Consider the following 21010-nt stretch of genomic DNA (forward strand, 5'->3'; position numbering starts at 1 on the left):
ATTTATTTTATGACAAAATAATAAGGAAACATTGAAAACATACAACCCGTTGAGGAGACAGATAGGGTTGGGGAATTGAAAGGGTTGGTTTGTTTAGCATAATGCACTACAAAGTATACAAAGTTTATATAACATGATGCAAACACACGAATCAGAGACACGTAATGAGAAAACTGATTAGAATGTTCCTTACAACTACATGTTTATTGTATGCAATGATATTAACTATGGCTGTGTTGTTTATTGTCTATATTTTGCAGGGCACTCCGAACCACTTGTCTGAACATGGAGGCCAGTCCAGCCCAGCACTTCCTGAGACTGTAGTTGCTAAAACAGGATCGGTAAAAAAGACAAAAGCGCGAGGGGTCAGGTAAAGGTGATGAGTGTCTCAGCAGGAATAAGGGCATAGGGTTGAATTATGGTAAAGGGTCTACCAGCTCATTTACATTTGATTTGTGTGACGTCATTAAGTGTACAGGAGCTAGTAGTAGCTGGAGAGCGTATGATGTACGGGTCTGCAATCACCCCATGATATGCTTAGGGTAAATTTAGTTGATGCAAAGTCTAAGCCGCTCGCAGAAAGCTTAATCACCATTCTGACTGATCAGATGGTAACTTCGGGAACAGTAGCTCAAAAGGAACAGGAACCAAAAGGGAGAGTACTTCTGACAACAGATTACTTTAGACTGAAGCTTAAAGAGTTGATAAAGCGCGCCACGGGTTTCAAGGACAGTAACCTCTGGCTTGATTGGGTGGCTCAAGATGCTAGAGAACAACATGTATCTGACTGTGTTGCCTGTGCTTCAGCTAGGTCACGGTTGTTTACAGAGCCCGCACCATTGCATTAGAGGATGAGTGGGGCTATGATTGTATGTTACAGTTAACTAGAAGTGAAGTGACTACTGGCAACTGTACTGTGTTGTCCAGACTTTTCCCTGCCATTTCAAAGCAGACAGCAGTGGGACCATTTATGCTAAAATTAGATAATTACATGTTTCAAGTTTTCTACAGATAATGAAAAGTGCAAGGTGGGAGAGATCGACCCAACTAGGTGTGCTGTCACACTCACAGGACGAACCACCAACAATGTAAGCGACCCTACCACGGTAATTGGAACATGGGCAAGAAGTGGGCTCTACTAATACTGTGGGGAAGATATTCGTGTTCCTATGGGAAGCGTAGGGACATGTGCGATGGTGCGATTGGGAGCTCCGATCATGCTTATTGGAAACCAGGTAAAGGCTATTCCACAACATAACACGTGAACTTTAGCTGCCATACGTAAGAGATACATTTTGGCCAAAAGAGGGACCCAGACTACCCATGCATATGATCCTCGTTTGAACTCGCCGACCTGGATAGACTCCATAGGAGTGCCCAGGGGAGTTCCTAATGAGTGCAAGCTGGTAAGTCAGGTAGTTGCAGGATCGGAGAGTATATTTCCTTGGGTAACGCCTAAGGAAAATGTTGGCCGTATTATGTTCATTACAACTTGCTGAGAGACTCTAACCAAACCAGGGACGCCATGATGGGGTTCGCAGAACAATTAGGTCCGAGTTCACTGACGGGAGAGCGAAATCGAATTATCTAAAACCATGCATGAGCACTCAGGTATCGAAAATATGCTGGCGTCCTGGATGACATCTGTGTTTGGACAATGGAAAGGTGTGGCTAAGTAAACTTGGCAAGTGTCAGTGATGTTTTCTTTGACTGTACTTTTGGGAATATTGGTCATCGCTAGTTGTGGTATCATTCCTTGTGTCAGAGGATGGTTGGTAAAGATAATGGCGAGGGTTGCGAACCCTGCCTGGGTTGAGGGAAATTCTTTATTCCTATTATATAATCTGCATTATTATGATTGCATTAAGAACATGTTTTACAGCATTGTTTACCAGTAATATTGTTTACAGGGTTCATATTGCATTGCATAGGTTTGTCATCACATTCATTCTATTCACAGGTTTAGTTCATTTTATACACATTGCATATCTGTGCTTGTTTAGAGTTGATGTTCCGTCCAAAAGGGTTTTAAGCTTCACTGGTGAGAGTGTCCAGGTGATACATGTTGAGGGAAGATGAGAACATAGCAGGTGAATTGCACGCACGCTTACAAACACACATGATTTATATATAGGCCAGGCCAAAGGCCTGGACTTGATGTAGCTTTCAACTTTACAGCTCCTAACTTGCAGGAATGGCGGGGAGTGTAATGAATGAATGCAAAATATGCTTACGGACACAAACATGACAGGGGTTTATTTTACAGGGTAAAGGTGGACCACAGGTTGCTTTGTTTCTGCTTAGCAACTACTGAGGTAAATGGTGTTAAAGATAAATATGCAATAAGTGAACAGGAAATGTGTGAGGGTGAGCCGGGTGAAACAAAATGTTGTGGATAATGGAAACTTGTCTAACGGGCATTAACAGTAACCTTTGCATGTTATGTATATGCTTGAGGCCAAAAGAGGCGTAAATCCAGATAGAAAACTTTGAAGTGTGCTTTTTAGCGGAGATTTAGGCTGACAGGGGGATGGTGTGTATTTTACTTGGGTTGTGTTTAATAAGACTAAAAGCGTTGCTCACACACATAAGGAGTATTGAGATTGAATAAAGTTAATATAATGGATAGAGCCCAGAACATGATAATACATAAGTGAAATCAAATGTAATGTTTGATTTCACTTTTATTGGGAAATAACCAGGCTAGAGATGTGAGTAACCTATGTTTAAACTGTGAAAACACTCTCCACATACATTGAAACTGCGCAACTCTGAGTGGGCAATGCAATGAAGCAACTGTTACATATCTGTATTAAACTAGCCAACATAGACTCACCACAAAATGATGCAGGATGTGGCCCTGCAGCGGGGGCAGAAAATCATTTGCAAACCAGGGATCTTATGTTGATTATCATATCCTTACTTATGTATACACACACACACACAGAAGAGAAAAATTTCAAAACAAAACAAAAAACAACTTCGCTTAACCTGTCAAGCACAGGAGCAAAATAAAAATCTCTTTGGGCTCTGTTAAAATTTCTTTAGTAAAAGTGTAAAAGGCCAAACCTAGGAAGTTCGGCAAACAGGAAAGTTCCTTGAGTATCAGGAGTTAATAGTCAGGAAACATTTCTCACATTAACGCCTTATATCTGACAAATCATTGACTCATAGATGCAGATAGACATACAAGTGCACATACATCCAGATGTGCATTTAGACATTAAAAGTGTAGAGACATGTACACACAGATTGGCAAACCGGTACAGAGTCTAGCTCAAGAGCTTAACAAAGTAGACTTGGCAGTAGGGTTTGTGATTTTGCCTGATATGATATTGTGAACCAACTTTGAATAATGACAGGAACCTGAGATGAACACAGTAAGTTAGTAAGGTGTAGCAGAGAAAGGTTGTTTGTTTTCTATCCCTTATAGGAGAAGATTTCCACTAGAGAGGGACCCAGAAAAGGAGCAGAGACCACTTAAGCATGAAGTGTTTTCAAGTGGGAGCTGGTGTTTTATTGCTGGACCACCTAGAGGACATGAGGTTGTCTGATTTGCTGAGTCAGGGGGCGGCTAGAGAGGGTCAGAGCGAAGGTAGTGGACCTGGGAATGGTGTAGTGACGTCTTTGGAAGACGTCAAGAGAGGGAATTGTGGAATTACAGGGATTATTTTACATAACCATCATCTTATCATTGCAGTAATTATTATTTCATCAAAGTGTTTATTGAAGCTGCTGGCATTATGTTATAATTTATATTATAGGGGTTATCATAATCAAATATTAACATGTTTATTACAGGTGCAGTTATAACTACTTTAAAATGATTGAGTTAAATATATGTATCATAACTCATAGGCTGAGTACATGGTTACAGTAAAATAGTAGCTGAGCAAAGGCCTGAATGTATTCAGCTTCTTGTGGTATTTGAGTTTGCTTAGTTACAGGTGACGTAAGGATGTCCAGTCCATGGTGACCTCAAAGGCCTTAGGTCATCACCATATTCGGAAGAGTATGCCACAAGGAGGAACCTCTATGTTGCATTTAATTCTTAAAATACATGAATGTTCTGTACATGCAAATTATGTGCTTGTAAACGCAAGAAGGGGCGTTACAATACCCTGATGTTATAAAAGCAATCTAGAGTGTATTTTGGGCAGAGATGTACAACTGTTTGGCAGTTTACACCTCTCCACGCTGCGTGCATTCATTAAAAATCAATTGTTTGATTGACCTCTTCTGGACCATCATTGTTTTACTCTCATCCTCAATTTCGAACCCGTAACAGTTTCCACACAGTTTGGTATTTAAACCATACTTGTATTAGATTAGGATCAAATTTAGAGGAGCAGCAAGTGATATAAATAAATACCTAGACACACCACCATAATCCAACATAATGGACTGACGCCTGTTTTTCCAAATGGATTGACCAGTCTGGACAGTCGACATCTATGTTATTACATCCAAACAAAGTGAGAGATAAACTTGTATCAGAAACAGGTGTTCTTTCAGCTGGGATGATCTAGAGTTATCACTTAAAAGCTATAAAGTCTGCAGTTATATTGTGAGAGTGTAAACAGGAGGGTCGGGGACAATTTATGATATACTCATGAGACTTCCATACCTTTAGCGCGCACTTCTCTCCAGTTTTCTTGTTAAAGCACTCGAGGACTTTGCCGTTGATCCCCAAGCCCAGAACCTGATTGGAGACTTTATAATCGTCCGTCACCGCGTTTCGCTTTATCTCCAGTTTAGGGTAAGTGGGCATGGGGAAGTGTGTGGACTCTGCGTCCTTCTTGTCGGCGGCTGGGAGAACTGCCGGCTGTTCTTGCTGCAGTTTCAGGTTGCCATCCGTGGAGTCTGACTCTGTCTCACCAGCATTTGGCGGTTGCGGAGCTTTTTGCTTTCCGTTTCCATTTTCCTACAACAATCCTACAACTGTTCATAACTTGCATAGTTCACATTTCTGTATAACTGTATATCTCATATTCTGTATAGTTTTTTTCATATTTATATCCTGTTCATAGCCTGTACATAGCTTGTACTCACTACAGCCTGTACATACTTATAGTTATAGAATATTCATAACATACTTCATACTGTGTACATTATAACATACCATAATAGACCCATTTCTGTAATATACTTACATATCTATATTATTGCTAATATATATTGTAATATATCTATATCATGGCTAAAGCACTTCTGGATGGATGCAAACTGCATTTCGTTGCCCTGTACCTGTGACATGTGCAATGACAATAAAGTTGAATTCTATTCTATTCTATTCTATTCTATTTTGCAGCATGTTTTACACCGGCTTGCTGTCAACAGCGGTGCACAGAGGGACAAACTGTGAGCAACTCTTCGGATTAACGCGATGAGTCCAGCCCTCCTCCGGTAAATGCATAAAGCTGAGACCTCTAACGCATCCGCCTGTCCCATGCGGACTCTACCACAGTGACTCCACTCTGTCTTCACACAGGCTTACAAGTCAGAGTCCATTTGGGGAAACTACACTATAATTATATTCTTTAAATATAGCTCTCTGAACTTTAGCGATCCGGGGTGGCCCGTGAGAGAAAATCTAAAAAAGAATTTGAGCGCAAATGAACCATTTAAGAAAATTCCAGTCAGACGTGTTTGGGGGGTAAAAAAAAAAGAAAAAAAGGCAGTGGTGACGATTATCTGTTGATCTCGGTTTCCCGCTGATCACTCCTTCAGCTGCATTCACATGGCCAGTCGCTGTCACAGTATTTTAAGCGCCACCCTCCAGTCAAGTCATATTTCTCAACTGACCTACGTGGCCGCCTTAAAGGAGCAGGACGGATATTCAAGTATCAAATGAGCGCTGCGGGGAGGTGAAACTAGTCAGTGGCAATAACGGTTGTATATTTGGCTGTGCAGAAAATACACACAAAAAAGGATCCAATTACCAAGTGATTTTAGTGATGGTAAATAAACACAGAGGATATTGCTTGTGAACAGTTTATTAGACAGATTAAAGTAGATAACCAATAACTAATAGCAATAACTAATAATAACTAATATAACTAATTTCTCGTTCCACAGGGTGCACATAGAAACCTCGGTTTTATTTGATCGTCGTCATGGCAGGGTGTTTTTTTTTTCTTTGCATGTGGTTTTGCAAGTGCGTGTAAAAGTGTGCGTTTGCTCAGTAGTCCAGTGCACAGATGAGTGCAACACCCCGTTTGATCCAGTGCCTCTGGGTGTGACGTGTTGGCAACTCCAACAATATCACATAGTTGGTAGAGTGGCCGGTGGTGCAAAAGCACACAGAGCACTTCAGTGACTTAAAGACAAAAGTGTTTTAAACCATTTCTGTTTTTTCATCGCTACACTGAGGGAAGGATTTGTGAGCAGCCTAAGGTGCCAAGATGTTGGCATTGCGAGTGGAAAAAACTGAGCTGCACTTTCAGCACTTTCAGATGCTTCATGAAATTGGACCCTCACCTGGAGTCTATTTTGGGTGAGTAATAAAACCAGCAAACAGAGATACGCACAAACCTATGACGGCACACCTACTGACTACAGATCATAACTAGGGCTGGGCAAAACGATTATTTTCCTAATCGATGAATCTAGCGATTAATTTTTCGATGCATCAATTAATCTAATGATGAATTTTTCAATCCGATTCGATTTTGATTCGATTAACGATTTTTTCCCCGTTATTTGACTTGTATAGCAATTTCACATTTACTAATTTATGTATATCAATGAAAAACACATTTCTTCATTTGAAGACCTTTTAATAAAAAAAAATGCAAAATAAAGTTGTAGAGGTTGTACAATCAATACAATAGAGATAGCATTTAACAAGAAATGAAATGTGCAAACATATAAAATTAAGGAAAAGTTAACAAAACATTTCAAATAAATAGCAACAATGGTGTCTTTAAACAAACAAAATGTAACATTCACTTTGCTTTCTGCCAAAAAGTGCTCTTCATTCACAAAACAAAATCCACAATAACATTGCACTACAATCTTCTGTTTTTAACAAAAATTAAATGTTGTGCAAAACAAATATGAACAAAGGAAACCATACCAAAAAATTAATAAAATATAAACAGCAGCAATGGCGTCTTTGAACAAATAAAATGCAACATTCACTTTGCTCTCTGCAAAAAAAGTGCTCTTCGTTAACAAAATATCCATTTTGCTGCCTTCTCTTCTATTTCTGTGTGTGTGTGTTCAATCACGGTCATCACATAAAGTAGTTATGCATTGGAGTGGAGGAATGTTAGCATTTCTACATGCTCAGCAGTCAGGCTTGCCCTTTTTCTGGTGACAATGTTTCCAGCAACTGAAAAAAGCCTTTCAGATGGTGTTGATGTGGCAGGTACAGCCAGATATGATTTGGCTAAAGTAGCCAGTGTGGGGAATCTTGCTGCATTATTCTTCCACCATGTAAGGGCGTCATTATCCCTTGGAATAGGGGCTTCCCCAAAATACAACAGTGCTTCTTTCCTCACTGCCTCATTTTCTCCATCCCCACCCTGGTCAGTGTTTTCATTACAATCTTCCTCCTCAGAATCTGTACCCAACAAAGTGTCCAACACAGACCTCTTCTTCGTCGGGGGACTCGCTGAGGCTTCCTGTCCCACATCTTCCTGCTGTAACTGTGATCTCTGCTCCCTTTTGAGATCAAGTGCCTCCCTCTGTACTGTTACTTGCAGTTTCAGAGCATCTTCTGGAGAAAGGAATTTTAGTTTACAAAAACGTGGATCGAGGGCAGCAGCAATGAGTGACACATTTTTTCCATCTGCTTGAAATGCAGATACTTCTGGCTGCCACCTATACAAGATTTCCTCTTCTGCACAGTTCTGGAAAGAGTTCACTGCGGCAGAATCAAATGATTTGTTTTGGGTGGATTTCAGGAGACCTTTCAGCAGGGGGGGAAGAACAGAGACTGTGACATAAGACTGTCCACTAAGAACATTAGTGGCTTGCTCATAAGGCTTGAGCACCTCCTTCAATTCATCCAGAAGAATCCACTGATCACTTTTCAGATCTAGGTACTGTTTCCCACGCTGTGTGACTTTTGGATCTGAAAGCGTCGCAACCACTGGCCATCTCTGTTCCAACAGACGTTCAATCATGTAGTATGAACTGTTCCATCTGACAGCGACATCCTGGATTAGTTTATGCTCAGCTGTACCCATCTGTTTTTGCTTCTGCTTAAGTTTGGTGCTAGCTGGCTCACTTTTCCTGATGTGCTTTACAAGGCCCCGTGCAGCTGATAGTGCCTTATCAATCTTGGGGTCTTTCAGTGCATGGTGTACAACCAGTTGCAGTGTATGCCCGGCACACCGATAGGACACCACTCCAAACTTCTCTTTCAGGATGTGGAGAGCTGCAACTATGTTACTTGCATTATCATGCACAATGGCAAGGACATTATGCAAGGAAATGTGGAATTTTCTTTTTTTTTTATGATATGCCATTTCCACCTTACAAAGCCGGCAAACGACGGAATCACTTTCTTTTCGGTTAAAATATCCCCATACTGTAGAACTGCATGTTCGGGTGGAGTGGTTTAAGTCGACTGCCTCACTCATGTTGCCGCTACTCGCTGCCGCCATGTCTTTTTTTGAAAGTGACGACGCATCGACGCAGATTTTTTTACGTCGACGTAATCGATTACGTCGACGCGTTGTCCCAGCCCTAATCATAACCTGAGCCAGAGTTTCACAAACATGGACTTTTCTTTTGTTTTTTCCCCACAAATTTACAAAAAACTCTAATAAATCTATGTTCTCTCTCATAATCTCTATACTAATCTATATCACTCCTCTATATACTGACCAGCTCGTGTGAGTGTCTTGTAGATAGGGCATACATAGATCCCTGAGGCTGGAGGTTGTCAGTTGGGTTTGGGGATCAGCCAGATGACGGCCATTTGCGTGTAGAGCTCCTTGGGTCTGGACTCTGTGAGCTGACCTGCCTTGTTATCCCAGCGAGCCCCCTCCAGGAATAGACCGTGAATGTAGCAGCCTGTGTCTGGTATTTCTGTAATCTCTGACACTGACTTCACTAATACCTGAAGGATAAATCATCACAAAAAAGTAGGTCAAGACCACTGAAAACCTGGGTTGGGGTTGGGGGGTAAAGTCATTATGAATATAGCACTTTGCTTCGTATCTGTATGTATATAATGTTCTAAATCTGTAAGACTGTTCTTTAAAACATTGCTGCTAGTGAGGCAGCCTACGGTCTGACCTCAAAGTCAAATCCAATCGTGTCAATTGAGGTCCCGGAGCGACGGGCATAATTCTGGAGGGTTCCGGTGAGAAAAGCCTGCGGGAAAAAGAAGCGGCTAATCCAGAACGCAGGTGGGATGCCGTTAGAGATCCATCTCTGTAGGAAATTGATCCTCTGAAGTAGGTCTGACACCCAGGAGGCCAGAGGCTTCAGAGACGGGTAGGCCGTGGGGGTGAGTCGGCACGAGAAGTAGGCGCATGGCCGGAGCTTACCTTGTGGCTCGGACTGCTGGGAGAGAACTGCTCCAACTCCGGCATCAGACGCGTCAACCTCTACCATAAACTGCTTAGAGGTGTCAGGATGGGTTAGAATGGGTGCGGAAGTGAATAATTGCTTTAATTTAACGAAGGCTGTGTGAGCTTCTGGGGGCCAGGTGAAAGGTACCTTAGATGAGGTGAGCTGGGTGAGAGGCACGGCCACTTGGCTGTAGTTCCGAATGAAGCGGTGATAAAAGTTCGCGAACCCGGGGAAACCTTGGAGCTTCTTCCGTGACTCCGGGACCGGCCATTCCAGCACCGCCTTGACCTTCACTGGGTCGGTCTTCACCTGTCGTCCTGCCAAAATGTAGCCCAAGAAGGAAATAGATGAGGTGTGGAACTCACATTTCTCTGCCTTGACGTACAGTCTGTTCTCGAGCAGCCACTGTAACACATTCCTCACATGGACGTGATGCTCTTCGAGAGTCCTGGAGAAATCCAGAATATCATCCAGGTACACAAAAACAAACACGTTCAAGAAGTCCCGTAACACGTCATTGACTAGGGCCTGAAAAACCGCTGGGGCGTTAGTTAAGCCGAACGGCATCACCAAATATTCAAAGTGCCCTAATGGAGTATTGAAGGCAGTCTTCCATTCATCACCCTCTCGTATCCGAACCAGGTGATAGGCATTTCGCAGGTCCAGCTGGGTGGACCAGCCCGAAAATGGCGTTCCCTTTCTTCCGGTGAGAGCCGGGAGCGACCGATTTGCATGGGTTCGGGCGGGGGAGGCGATGGAGAACGCGCGCACGCAGCCGCGAGTAGGGACGACGAAACGCGAAACTCAAGGCTCGCAAAATTTCAAAATCTCTGGTAGCCCTTCGGGCAGGCACTCTTCAGTTTTTGGTAGCCGAAAATAAATTTAAGTAGCTCGAATAAAAAAGAGAGCAATTTTTTAATGTTTTGTTTCCTTTACAATATTATACTTTAATGTATAATATTGTAACGGAAACAAAAATTAATCAGAAAGTTGTTAAAATACAAATCACAACAACTGTATAAAAATCACAGTCATCAACTCAAATACTTGGTTCTAATTGAACAGAAATTTCTATGAACTTGCAAGAACTGTGTAGAACATGAATCAGTCTGTGTCAGATCCTGAATCTGAAATTTCCACTGAAGTCAAGGGTAAGGGGTAAGTGGAACCAAGATCTAGGCCATTTGCTTTTTGAAGTTTGCAAAGACTGCTAAATTTTGACAATGGTAGTTCACTCTTTGCAACATAGTATGCTTTTGAAAGATTTTTCAGCACTTCTGCTTGTGCTTGGTTTATTTTTAGTATGTTTTTTCCAATTGCTGTTTGTTCTGGGAAAGATATTGCAGACTGAGCAATAATGCATATCTTGCATTTCTCATGGGTTCTGATGGGGTCTTTCTTAAAATTACTGGTCCCAGTTACAAAGGTGCTTGTCGACTCAAATGAAATGAAACTCACAACACACCTGGCAGAACATTATGTTATTTAGCTCGTCATATTCCAGCCACATAAATTCTTTTGTTCATGAAACCAAAAAAGCTGAGCCTTCTTTTTGCCTCATAGTCTGATTTGTCATAACTTTTCCGTTTTGTGGTAGGCTTTTATTTGGCTGCCCCTTCTTCACCCTGACCTGTCTTATTTGGCTCAGCAGAACTAAAATACCGGCGTAAATCCTGCTGCTTTTACACATGTACTTACATAACGGTCAGCGATTCTCTGCGCAATCAACCTCTCACATGTTTAAGCTTGCTGTGGGAGATTTCACTTGTCACGTTTGAATAGTAAGCTAATGAGTGATAAGACGATGTCAGAGGAATTGGTGCGCAATTAATCGTCACTCACCAATCAGTGCTGCCGCTCTCTACACACCGTTCGCGCGATCGCAAAGTGAAAGTGAAAGCAAAAAACAAGCACAAATTCAAACGCGATTTCAATATGTCGTATATTGGCAGTGGCTCATCGATGCCAATGACATAATTACTCAGCTACATTTTCGAAAGAATGCAAAAGCATTGACACATATTTTCCCTTCCTATGATAGCCCGACGGGCAGGGCTGAGATAGATTTGGTAGCCCGACTGGAAAAATCGCTAGCGCCGGGACGTCGGGCTAGCGATTTTGCAAGCCCTGGGGCGCAATACAGGTCTTAATGGCTTAAGCCGCCGCTCGGCATCCCTCTCCTGCAGGCGTCTATCAATCCTGCGGGCGAGGGAAGCCAGTTCTTCGAAGGATTTTGTTTCCTCGTGGAACGCTAGCTGGTCTGTCATCTGATCGTTCAGCGAGCGTAAAAAGAATCCCACGGAGGGCCGAATCGGGCCAACCCACGGCAACCGCCCTGGTTCAAAATTCAACTATATACTCGGCTACACTGCGCCGCCCCTGACGGAGCGCCAGCAATTTCTGTGCGGCGTCGTCCTCCGAGACTGGAGGAGAGAATGTCGCCTTGAACTCCTCCAGAAAATCATCATAATCGCAACGATGAATGGGGTGAGAGGTTAAATAAGCCTCAGCCCATGCTAAAGCTCGTCCCCGTAACAGCCCCACAAAGTGGGAAATTTTAGCAGCATCCGTGGGGAAGGCGTGCGGCTGAAAAATATCTTTGTACACAGACACACACACACACACACACACACACACACACACAGACACAGAACTGTATAAATAAAGAACGCAGACAGTGATGAGACGCAGATCTTGCGTTCCATGACTGCCCACTCGCGAGTGAAAAACTTCTGCAGTGTTTGTGTTTTCTAACTCAGATGTCTCAGCTGAAGAACGGCAGGGCGATTTAAAGAAATCCCCTGTCATTTAAATTGGTCCTTCGAGCTTAGCGATGGAAAAAGCAGACACGTTTCTGTGACTCCAATGTAAGGTCTGACGTCTGCTACCCTGACGTCGTGAGAAGCCAGCACCGAAGTCTGTCGACAGCCCTCTTTAGGTAGAGGAAAAGTCTTGGAACGTCAGAATTCGGGTCCAGGCCGGTCCTGGTCCACGACGTTGGGATTCAGAAGACCTGAATAACCAGCAAAAGACGACTGAGGGTGAGAAAACACTGTTTGGTCTTAAACCGCCGGAAAGGTTTAGAAGAATGCGCAAAATAGGGTTTGCTGTAGCCGAAATTACTTCGTGAAATGCGCAAAATAGGTTGGAAGTAGCCGCAATTACTTCATAAAACACGTGAAATAGGGTTTACGTTCGCCATAAGGAACTGTGTTTAGAGTGGTTTCAGAAGTGACCGTGAAATACTTCGTGACAAATTAGCGCACAAATGTCTATCTGTGTGTATGTATATGTGTTTTGTGTATATATGTTTTGGAAGTAAGTTGATTTTACAGCACAATACGCTGCTGAACTACTTCCATTGTTGTTTGTTTTTATTGTTTTCTTTGCTGAGGCTCACGTACTGGCAACAAAAGGGAAAGGTTGAGTTCCGCCTCATAAAACTGACACCGCTCCGTGCGCGGAGTAGAACGGCGTGTCAGCCACCACCCTGAAGTCAAGCGTGCCAGTGGCGGCCCAGCAAAATCTTTGAGATTGGAGAATAAACAAGCAAAATTAACACCTGATGAGAAATGTTTAGAAAAACAACAAACCAGAGTAGGACTAATCCAAAAGAAAGACAGAGGAATGCATAGTGGAACAGCAAGAGGTAGAGGTAGACCTAAACACACACCAAAAAGTGGCTTTAGCACTGCATGCTGGAGGTGTGAAAAAGAGACACATTTTGTACGTGACTGTAAGAAACAAAGAAGCAGTTCAGACTAGGAAGAACATAATAATCCCTGGTCAAATAAAAGATTAGAGATCAAAGTTTAAAAAGGGCTGGATACAGACCCAACTGAATACATATAAATAGAAGAGGAATGAAGTGGAATAAACAAAAGGTATATTAAGGCTGTGTCATTGTTCAGCCAAGGAAAGTGTGTGAAAAGGAAAATGTCTCCAGCTTGGGGGTGAAGCTGCAGATCACCCCCAGCCCTTGATGGATGCAAGCAAGCAAGCAAGCAATTTATTTATATAGCACTTTCACATCAGCCCCCAGCTGAACACAAAGTGCTGTACACTTGACATGCCAAAGTGATACATTGAACATGTTAAAAAATAAGAAAAATAATAATATAAAAATAAATAAAATATATATATAAAAATGATTATTAAAATGACATTAAAATAAATAAAATTAGCACAAATAGCAAAGACAATAATACATACATACATACATAATACATACATAATAAAATATAAAATAATAAACTATTATATATTAGTAGTATAGTGGAATATACTAATAAAATATTGTAATATACTATTGCTGTTATAAAAGAGGAAAAACAAAACAATAATAACATTAATAATGACATACTATTAATAAGAAGAGGCACCTCAGTCAGTTATGATGTGAGGTGGATAATTGTTAAAAGTAGTCTGATTCAAGCTTAACCGCCTAAGACCCGAACTCTTCCATAGCATGCATTTTTAATTTCTCTTTGATATTTGGGCTGATTGGGGCCCGATGAATGTAAAAACAAAGAATTACCAGATTTTTTTTTTTTTTTTTTTTTTTTTACCTTATTTTTGCTTTTAAGACAAATACGAGCCACATATGAGGATATCCTTTTAAAATTTTGATAGAACAGTAGCAGTATAATCTCCTCGTAAGTGGATATCAGGCCCATGTAGAGCAAAATTAAGTATTTTGGTCTAAATAACCCAAAATGTGATGTCCACATATGTGGACGGCAGGTCCTAGGAGGTTAAGGTCTGCTCAAACTCAGTACAATGATATATGAGATGAAGAAAATAAGGAAAATACCTAAACTAATCAAGTGCATAGAGACACTTGACCTGTTTTGTAAACCTGTCATCCTAGATGAGACTTTGTTGAGATGAAGAGCAAACCTATACAAACAAATAATAAGCCAAACCCTGAATACAACAGCTAAAGCTACAGGTTTGAGAAGCTGTCAGGCCTGAGAGTGATTGTAAATAAAAGACGTCTGTGTAATATAAAAGAGACTGTGTGTGAATGTGAAAATGCAAATGAGTAAGCTGTGACCTGCTTAAACCTCCGTTGGTTTCAAAAATAATGCTGCAAACATTGTTGAATGCGTGTGTTTAAGACGCCATTTATGTTTATTAGAGGCCTATAAATAAAGTTTTGAGTTGTTGCAGTATGTATAGTAATTCACCGAGTTTTGACTATATATTGAGTGCATTATATAGTACCTAAGACCACTATATATCTTTCAGTAGTAACCTCTTTTAAGCAATAAATGCTGGTGTGTTTTATTTATTTATTTTTTTTCCAGTTATGTGTGTGCTGTGAGAATGATTAGAGGTTTCTATTGTTTTTCTTGGACTTGCTCTTTCTGATTATGAAAAGCATGTCTAAAATACTCTTAGGAAAGCGTATTTTGAGTTATATTCCTGAACTCTTGTCGCAGTTTAAGTGTGTGAATGCTGTGAGTAGACATGCAAAGAATTTAGTATATTTAAAAGGTATTGTGTGTGAGACGATTATGAAATTATTGTGTGAATGACGCTACATTTTAGATCAAGAGTTAGTAGAATTACAGAGGGTTTGTAGAATGTAAGTACAAAACTAAAAGAGTTTGATTAGCCTGTAGAAACAGGAAAGAGAGAAACAGAAAATATGGCTCTGAGCTGCTGTGTGGGTGACAGGAAGTGTGTGTGTGACAGGAACTACATGCCCATAAAAGGGAAACTCACTGTGACAAGTGTGTACCCAGAGAAGAGAGACAGACGAGTTAAACTCTTGGTAGATGAGGCAAATGGAGGTTTTAAGAAAAAGAAATGAAAAGAATATTAATTGTATGCTTTAGTGTGTTAATACAGGTGGATTTCTCTCAACCTGGAAGTTTGAGTACAGCGGCAAAAGCATAGATTCAATTGGTGAAAACAAGCCAGTTTTTGGCTAAAATTTTATAACTTGACCTCCCATTTTGTCCTCGACCCTGAGAAGAAGCTCAAAGGACAGTTAATCTCATGATGAAGACCGACAGAACATCGTGGACTTGAAGAATTAACAGCAGGCAAAAGACAGTGCAAATATAAAATAAGACTGACTGAAGACTCCAGAAGCAGAATGAAAGAAACCACGTGATGAAAACATGCACGGGGAAACTGCAGGCTGGTAAAGAACAGTGTGACATGACTGTTCGAAGGCACCGAATGTGATATTTTGCCGGGCTGGAAACTAACTTAAAAGAAGAATACTGAAAAGATCAAAACAAGAGAAGAAACAGACTGTGTTTGCTGGAGCTTTGAAGGCCACACAAGGACACTGTGAAAAAAGGGACGAGGACCAATGGGAGGTGAAGCAGGACAAGTTCGAGTGCGAGAATATAGGGTATAATGGGATTGAAATTGAAGGCTGAACTCATGATTGTTTAGAGATGTCCACCACGTCACAAACAAAAAGAAGGTAAAAATAATGACAGAAATAACTGGCAACTATATTAATGAATAGAAAAAACACATACACAAATTGTTATATGTGAAATTATTTTTGGAAAGAGTCAGAAGAGAGAGAGTCTGAATTTAGAACTCAGTGAAAAGATGCATGAATTAAACCTTATTGTAACAAACACTTGCAATGAAGAAAGCAGCTTACACTCAATTAACATGAACGCAAGGAACACACTTACATTTATACACTTGTACACATGACATAATGGGTATTTATGACCAGAGAGTAACGCAAAGTTTTTTCCTAACTTAAAAGTTTGAAATATGTAAGATGTGTGAGTTCTTTGAAAAAAGGAATTGCCTAAAATGCCCTAAGTCAAAATGTAGTGTTGCATCTACAAAGAAGAAAGCAGAAGAAGCATTTAGTAACTTGAAGCTGGGATTACAGACAAATACAGTTTTGGCTTTGCCTGATTATGATAAGCCTTTCTACTTACATGTAGATGGAGGTGCAGGCCTGTGCAGCCGCAGCAGAAGCAGTAAAAAAGTCAGCTGACATTGTTTTAGGGCATACTTTGATCAACAAAGTACCCCACGCAGTGACTTCAATTTTACTTCAAGCCAATTTGTCCTACCTCACACATGCAAGACAACTGTGGTATGTTGGAATCTTGTTGTCACAATCACACATTAGAATCGAGAAGTGTGGTCAGTTGAACCTGAGCACACTTTTGGCCTTGCCCGAAGAAGGTCATCCACACTGCTGTATGCAAAAATTAGATGAGGAGACAAAGCCACATGTTGACATTCACAGTACACCACAAGCTGGTTTCAGTGACGTTTTTTGTAGACGGCTCAGCGTCTAAAAATAGCCAAGGACGAAACTGTGTAGGTTATGCAGTAACTACAGCAGATAGTCATAGAAGCGAAATCGCTAACATCCTCATACTCTGCACAGAGTGCAGAACTAACAGCAGTCATACGTGCATGTGAATTGCACGCAGGCCAAGACATAAATATATATATACTGACAGTCAGTATGTTTTCTCAGCTGTGCACCACTTTGCAAAGATCTGGCAGAACAGAGGAATGGTTACATCTACTGGAAAGCCAGTACAACATGGAAATCTTCTGAAAACACTATTAGAAGTAATTACATTGCCAAAACAGTTAGCATCATGTAAATGTGCTGCACATCAGAAAGATGAATCAGCAATAATTAAAGGCAATAACTTTGCAGATCAAGCAGCAAAGTTAGCCGCACAGCAAATTGTAGACACATTAATGTCTGCATCCTCTATGCAAATACCACTTGATGTACTTAAAGATGAACAAAAAGCCGCACCAACTACAGAACAAAAGAAATGGTTAAAGTGTGGAGCGCAGCTAGAAAATGATCTTATGACTTGTGAAGGTAAACCAATACTCCCCAAGTCCCTGTGCAGAACAGCAGCATTAGTGACACATGGGGTGACCCATGTGTCCTCAGGGGGGATAGTCCAGGTCCTTAATACACACTTTTATACTCTAGTGATTATAGACGTATTCACAAAATGGCCAGAGATTTATCCAGTGTAAAAAGCAGATGCAATCTCAGTTGCAAAAAGTGAACCTTTAGAAAAATCCGTCAGAGAAACAACTCTGGCAGAATGGATGGCAAAACTACTAGAAAATAAGGATATTGTTTTGAACAATAAACTGCCGTAAGACTCTTCTCCAGTCTCTTGCAGGTTGAAACCAGGCGAAAGGGGTGTTCAAGAGGAAAAATTGGCCAATACCAAGTGTTATTGACAACACCCACAGCCTGTAAAATTGCAGAGAGACCATCTTGGATTCATCAGAACCACTGCAAGAAAGTAGAGCTTGAAGCCCAGACCACTAGAGATGCACAAGTGTAAGGGGAGTTTCCCCCGGGTGTCAGTAAAGTCCGGTGGTGAGGGAGGAGTGCTGATTGAGCTCAGCTCGCACTCTCATTCTCTCTAGCCATTGACCAACTTTAGGCTCACTGATACATTTGGGTGTGACCAACCTCAAGCATGAAGTGTTCTCAGGTGGTAACTGGCGTCTCTGTTCATCACACTATCAACCCTGGAAGATGGAAGAAAACAATACACGAGCCAAGAAAAGAGATGGACGATGCCTGATACAGATACGTGTTTAACAAAACCACAGAGAAAGACTGTTACGTCTGCTCGCACATGCCAAGCATATTGACACAACCATATATGGGAAACATCCTGGAACAAGTGCACTAATTCTGATCTCCGATCACACCTTGAGAATGACTTTTGTAAAGTGCACAACATCATCATCGTCAACCAGGAAGAAACGCTCCACTTCAACACTCAGACCACATGACTCAATTTGGGAAACCGACATACCTGAAGAATTCAAACTCTGGACAACTGGACAAAAGGTACTCAACTCACTCTTCCTGTGGGCAGGAGTTGGAAAACGTGCTCTCAGAAGTGAGATACTGGACTATAGATTCGGCTTGTTTCTCAAAGCATCCTGGAAGGTCAACGAAGGACAAAACCAAGAAATAGACGCTCTCAGAACTGCTGTAATGCAACATCGTGTAGAACCTCACATGATCCTGGCTGAGAAAGGAGGATTGTGTGTCTTATTCAATACCACATGCTGCACTTACATATCAGATAATGTACATTCTTCAGACATGACTTCAGATTTTAAAGAGATTGTTGATTGTCGTTGGACTTTTCCTGATTTTATTTTATTTTTCTTTATTTGAGTTATTCCTTGTTTAGAAGCTGTAATTTCACAGATGATAAGTTTATCATTCGCAGCATACGCAGATGTACTGAAATCAATGAAGATCATGAAGACTTCTTTTCCTATTTGTTAGATAAAGATGAAGTGTAACTAATGATGTAGTAACTGAGAATGTGAAAGACAAGTAGTTACTCACTGATGAATTGTACATTTCATTTCGTGATCAACAGGAGGGAATGTCAAAGGAGAATATTTTATAATGTGATCAGCTATATGAAATGTATCTTTTTATTTTATCATTAAGCACATGTCTACGTGACTTTTCACCTAATAACTTTTGACATGAACTCTTCTGTGATAAACAACTTACAGCTTCCTCTTTCTGTTTTGGAACATACAGACTTAGAGCTGAGGTTCCCCTTTTCTGAGTTCTGAGAATAACTCTGTTATCTTTGTACACACACACACAGACACAGAACTGTATAAATAAAGAACGCAAACAGTGATGAGACGCAGATCTTGCGTTCCATGACTGCCCACTCGCGAGTGAAAAACTTCTGCAGTGTTTGTGTTTTCTGACTCAGATGTCTCAGCTGAAGAACGGCAGGGTGATTTAAAGAAATCCCCTGTCAGTGGTGTTTATTTTAAAACCCTTTTTGCCGAAGATCAGAGTGGAATTACATTTTTTTGGTGTTTAATATATTTATCATTTTTCACAATGAAATACAAAAATACAAAGCATCAAATGAAAGTAAAGGAGGGGAGAAAAATTAAAATAAAAACCCACCCTAACAAACAACACCCCTGTTCGCTGTCAAGTAATCAAAAGTTTAAAAGGAAAAAACTTTCAATCAGTGCAAAATAACACCAGCCAAGGTATACAGAATAAGAAGGGAGAAAAAATAAGCAAACAAATATAATTAAAAATAAATAAATAAAGGTCATTCCTGAGCCTGTGTAGATGGTTGGTCAAAAAATATCAAAAAGGGTTTCCAGACTTTATAAAATTTATTTACAGAGCCTCTCAAAACAAACCTAATTTTCTCTAATTTAAGATGAAATAATACATCCTTAACCCAATGCGAAACCGTGGGCAGGGCTGCGTCCTTCCACTTCAAAAGTATTAGACGTCTTGCCAATAGTGTAGAGAAGGCAATAAGTCTTTGACCACCTGCCGGTAGCGCCAGACCATCGGAATTGACCCCAAATAAAAATAAAAGTGGATTGAGTGACACTCTCATTCCAAATATGCATGACAAAGCCCCACAGACATCTGTCCAGAACTTTTGTATTCTGGGACAGGACCAAAACATATGGATCAAGGTGGCCTCTGCCAATTTACATCTTTCGCACGTTGGGTCAATCTGAGGATATATCTTTGCCAATTTCGATTTGCTGAGATGAACCCTATGCACTATTTTAAACTGCAGAAGGCAATGTCTTGCACACATGGAAGACGAGTGAATATTACTTAAAACATTGCCCCAGTCTGCTTCACTAATACAGATTCTAAGATCCTCTTCCCAGGATCGCTTAATTGCAGACATAGAAGAAGAACCCAGGCGCAAAATCAGAACAAGTATTGATGATATGGCCTTTTTCTTAACCGGGTTAAAACACATAATGTCATCCACTGCATCATTAGGGGGTTTAACAGAGATCGCACAAACCTATGACAGCACACCTACTGACTACAGATCATAACCTGAGCCAGAGTTTCACAAACATGGACTTTTCTTTTGTTTTTTCCCCACAAATTTACAAAAAACGAATAGTTATGTCTATAACTTCTGTTCCCTGAAGGAGAGGAACGAGGTACAACACATAAGTATGGGATATCACGCAGATGACGTGTGATGACACGCGCACGGCCCCGCCTGCACATATAGCCGCTGTCATCACAGTCATCCCTCAGTTCAATAGCTGCTCTTCACCGAGCCAAACTGCTCAGTGGGGCCACCTTGTGTTGTACCTCGTTCCTCTCCTTCAGGGAACAGAAGTTATGATAATAATAATAATGCATTGGATTTATATAGCGCTTTTCAAGGCACCCAAAGCACTTTACAATGACATTATTCATTCACGCTCACATTCACACACTGGTGGAGGCAAGCTACAGTTGTAGCCACAGCTGCCTGGGGCAGACTGACAGAAGCGAGGCTGCCATATCACCAGTAGGCGGTAGGGTAAAGTGTCTTGCCCAAGGACACAACGACCAGGACAGAGAGGCCGGGGATCGAACCGGCGACCTTCCGGTTACAGGTGCCCTTCCCAACCCCCTGAGCCACGGTCGCCTCCAATAGACATAGTTATAGAC

The 21010-nt window shown here is 41.1% G+C and overlaps 1 protein-coding gene and 1 long non-coding RNA gene across 4 annotated transcripts in view; one reads left to right on the forward strand and one right to left on the reverse strand.

Moving 5' to 3' along the window:
• The window catches only part of LOC102081434 (uncharacterized), a 29669-nt gene extending 24688 nt beyond the window's left edge, over positions 1–4981 (reverse strand). For all 3 annotated transcript variants that reach the window (XM_025911606.1, XM_025911607.1, XM_025911604.1), the window contains exon 1: positions 4628–4981. The gene's annotated coding sequence lies outside the window, so the exon portion shown is untranslated. The remainder of the gene's footprint in view (positions 1–4627) is intronic.
• A 1426-nt stretch (positions 4982–6407) lies between these two features.
• LOC112848226 (uncharacterized) lies at positions 6408–18892 on the forward strand. The gene is made up of 2 exons (XR_003222240.1): positions 6408–6496; positions 17681–18892. It is a non-coding gene; the product is annotated as an uncharacterized LOC112848226 (long non-coding RNA).
• The last annotated feature ends 2118 nt before the right edge of the window (positions 18893–21010 follow it).

The sequence above is a fragment of the Oreochromis niloticus genome, linkage group LG11 (genome assembly GCF_001858045.2).
Source record: "Oreochromis niloticus isolate F11D_XX linkage group LG11, O_niloticus_UMD_NMBU, whole genome shotgun sequence".
Classification (NCBI taxonomy): domain Eukaryota; kingdom Metazoa; phylum Chordata; class Actinopteri; order Cichliformes; family Cichlidae; genus Oreochromis; species Oreochromis niloticus.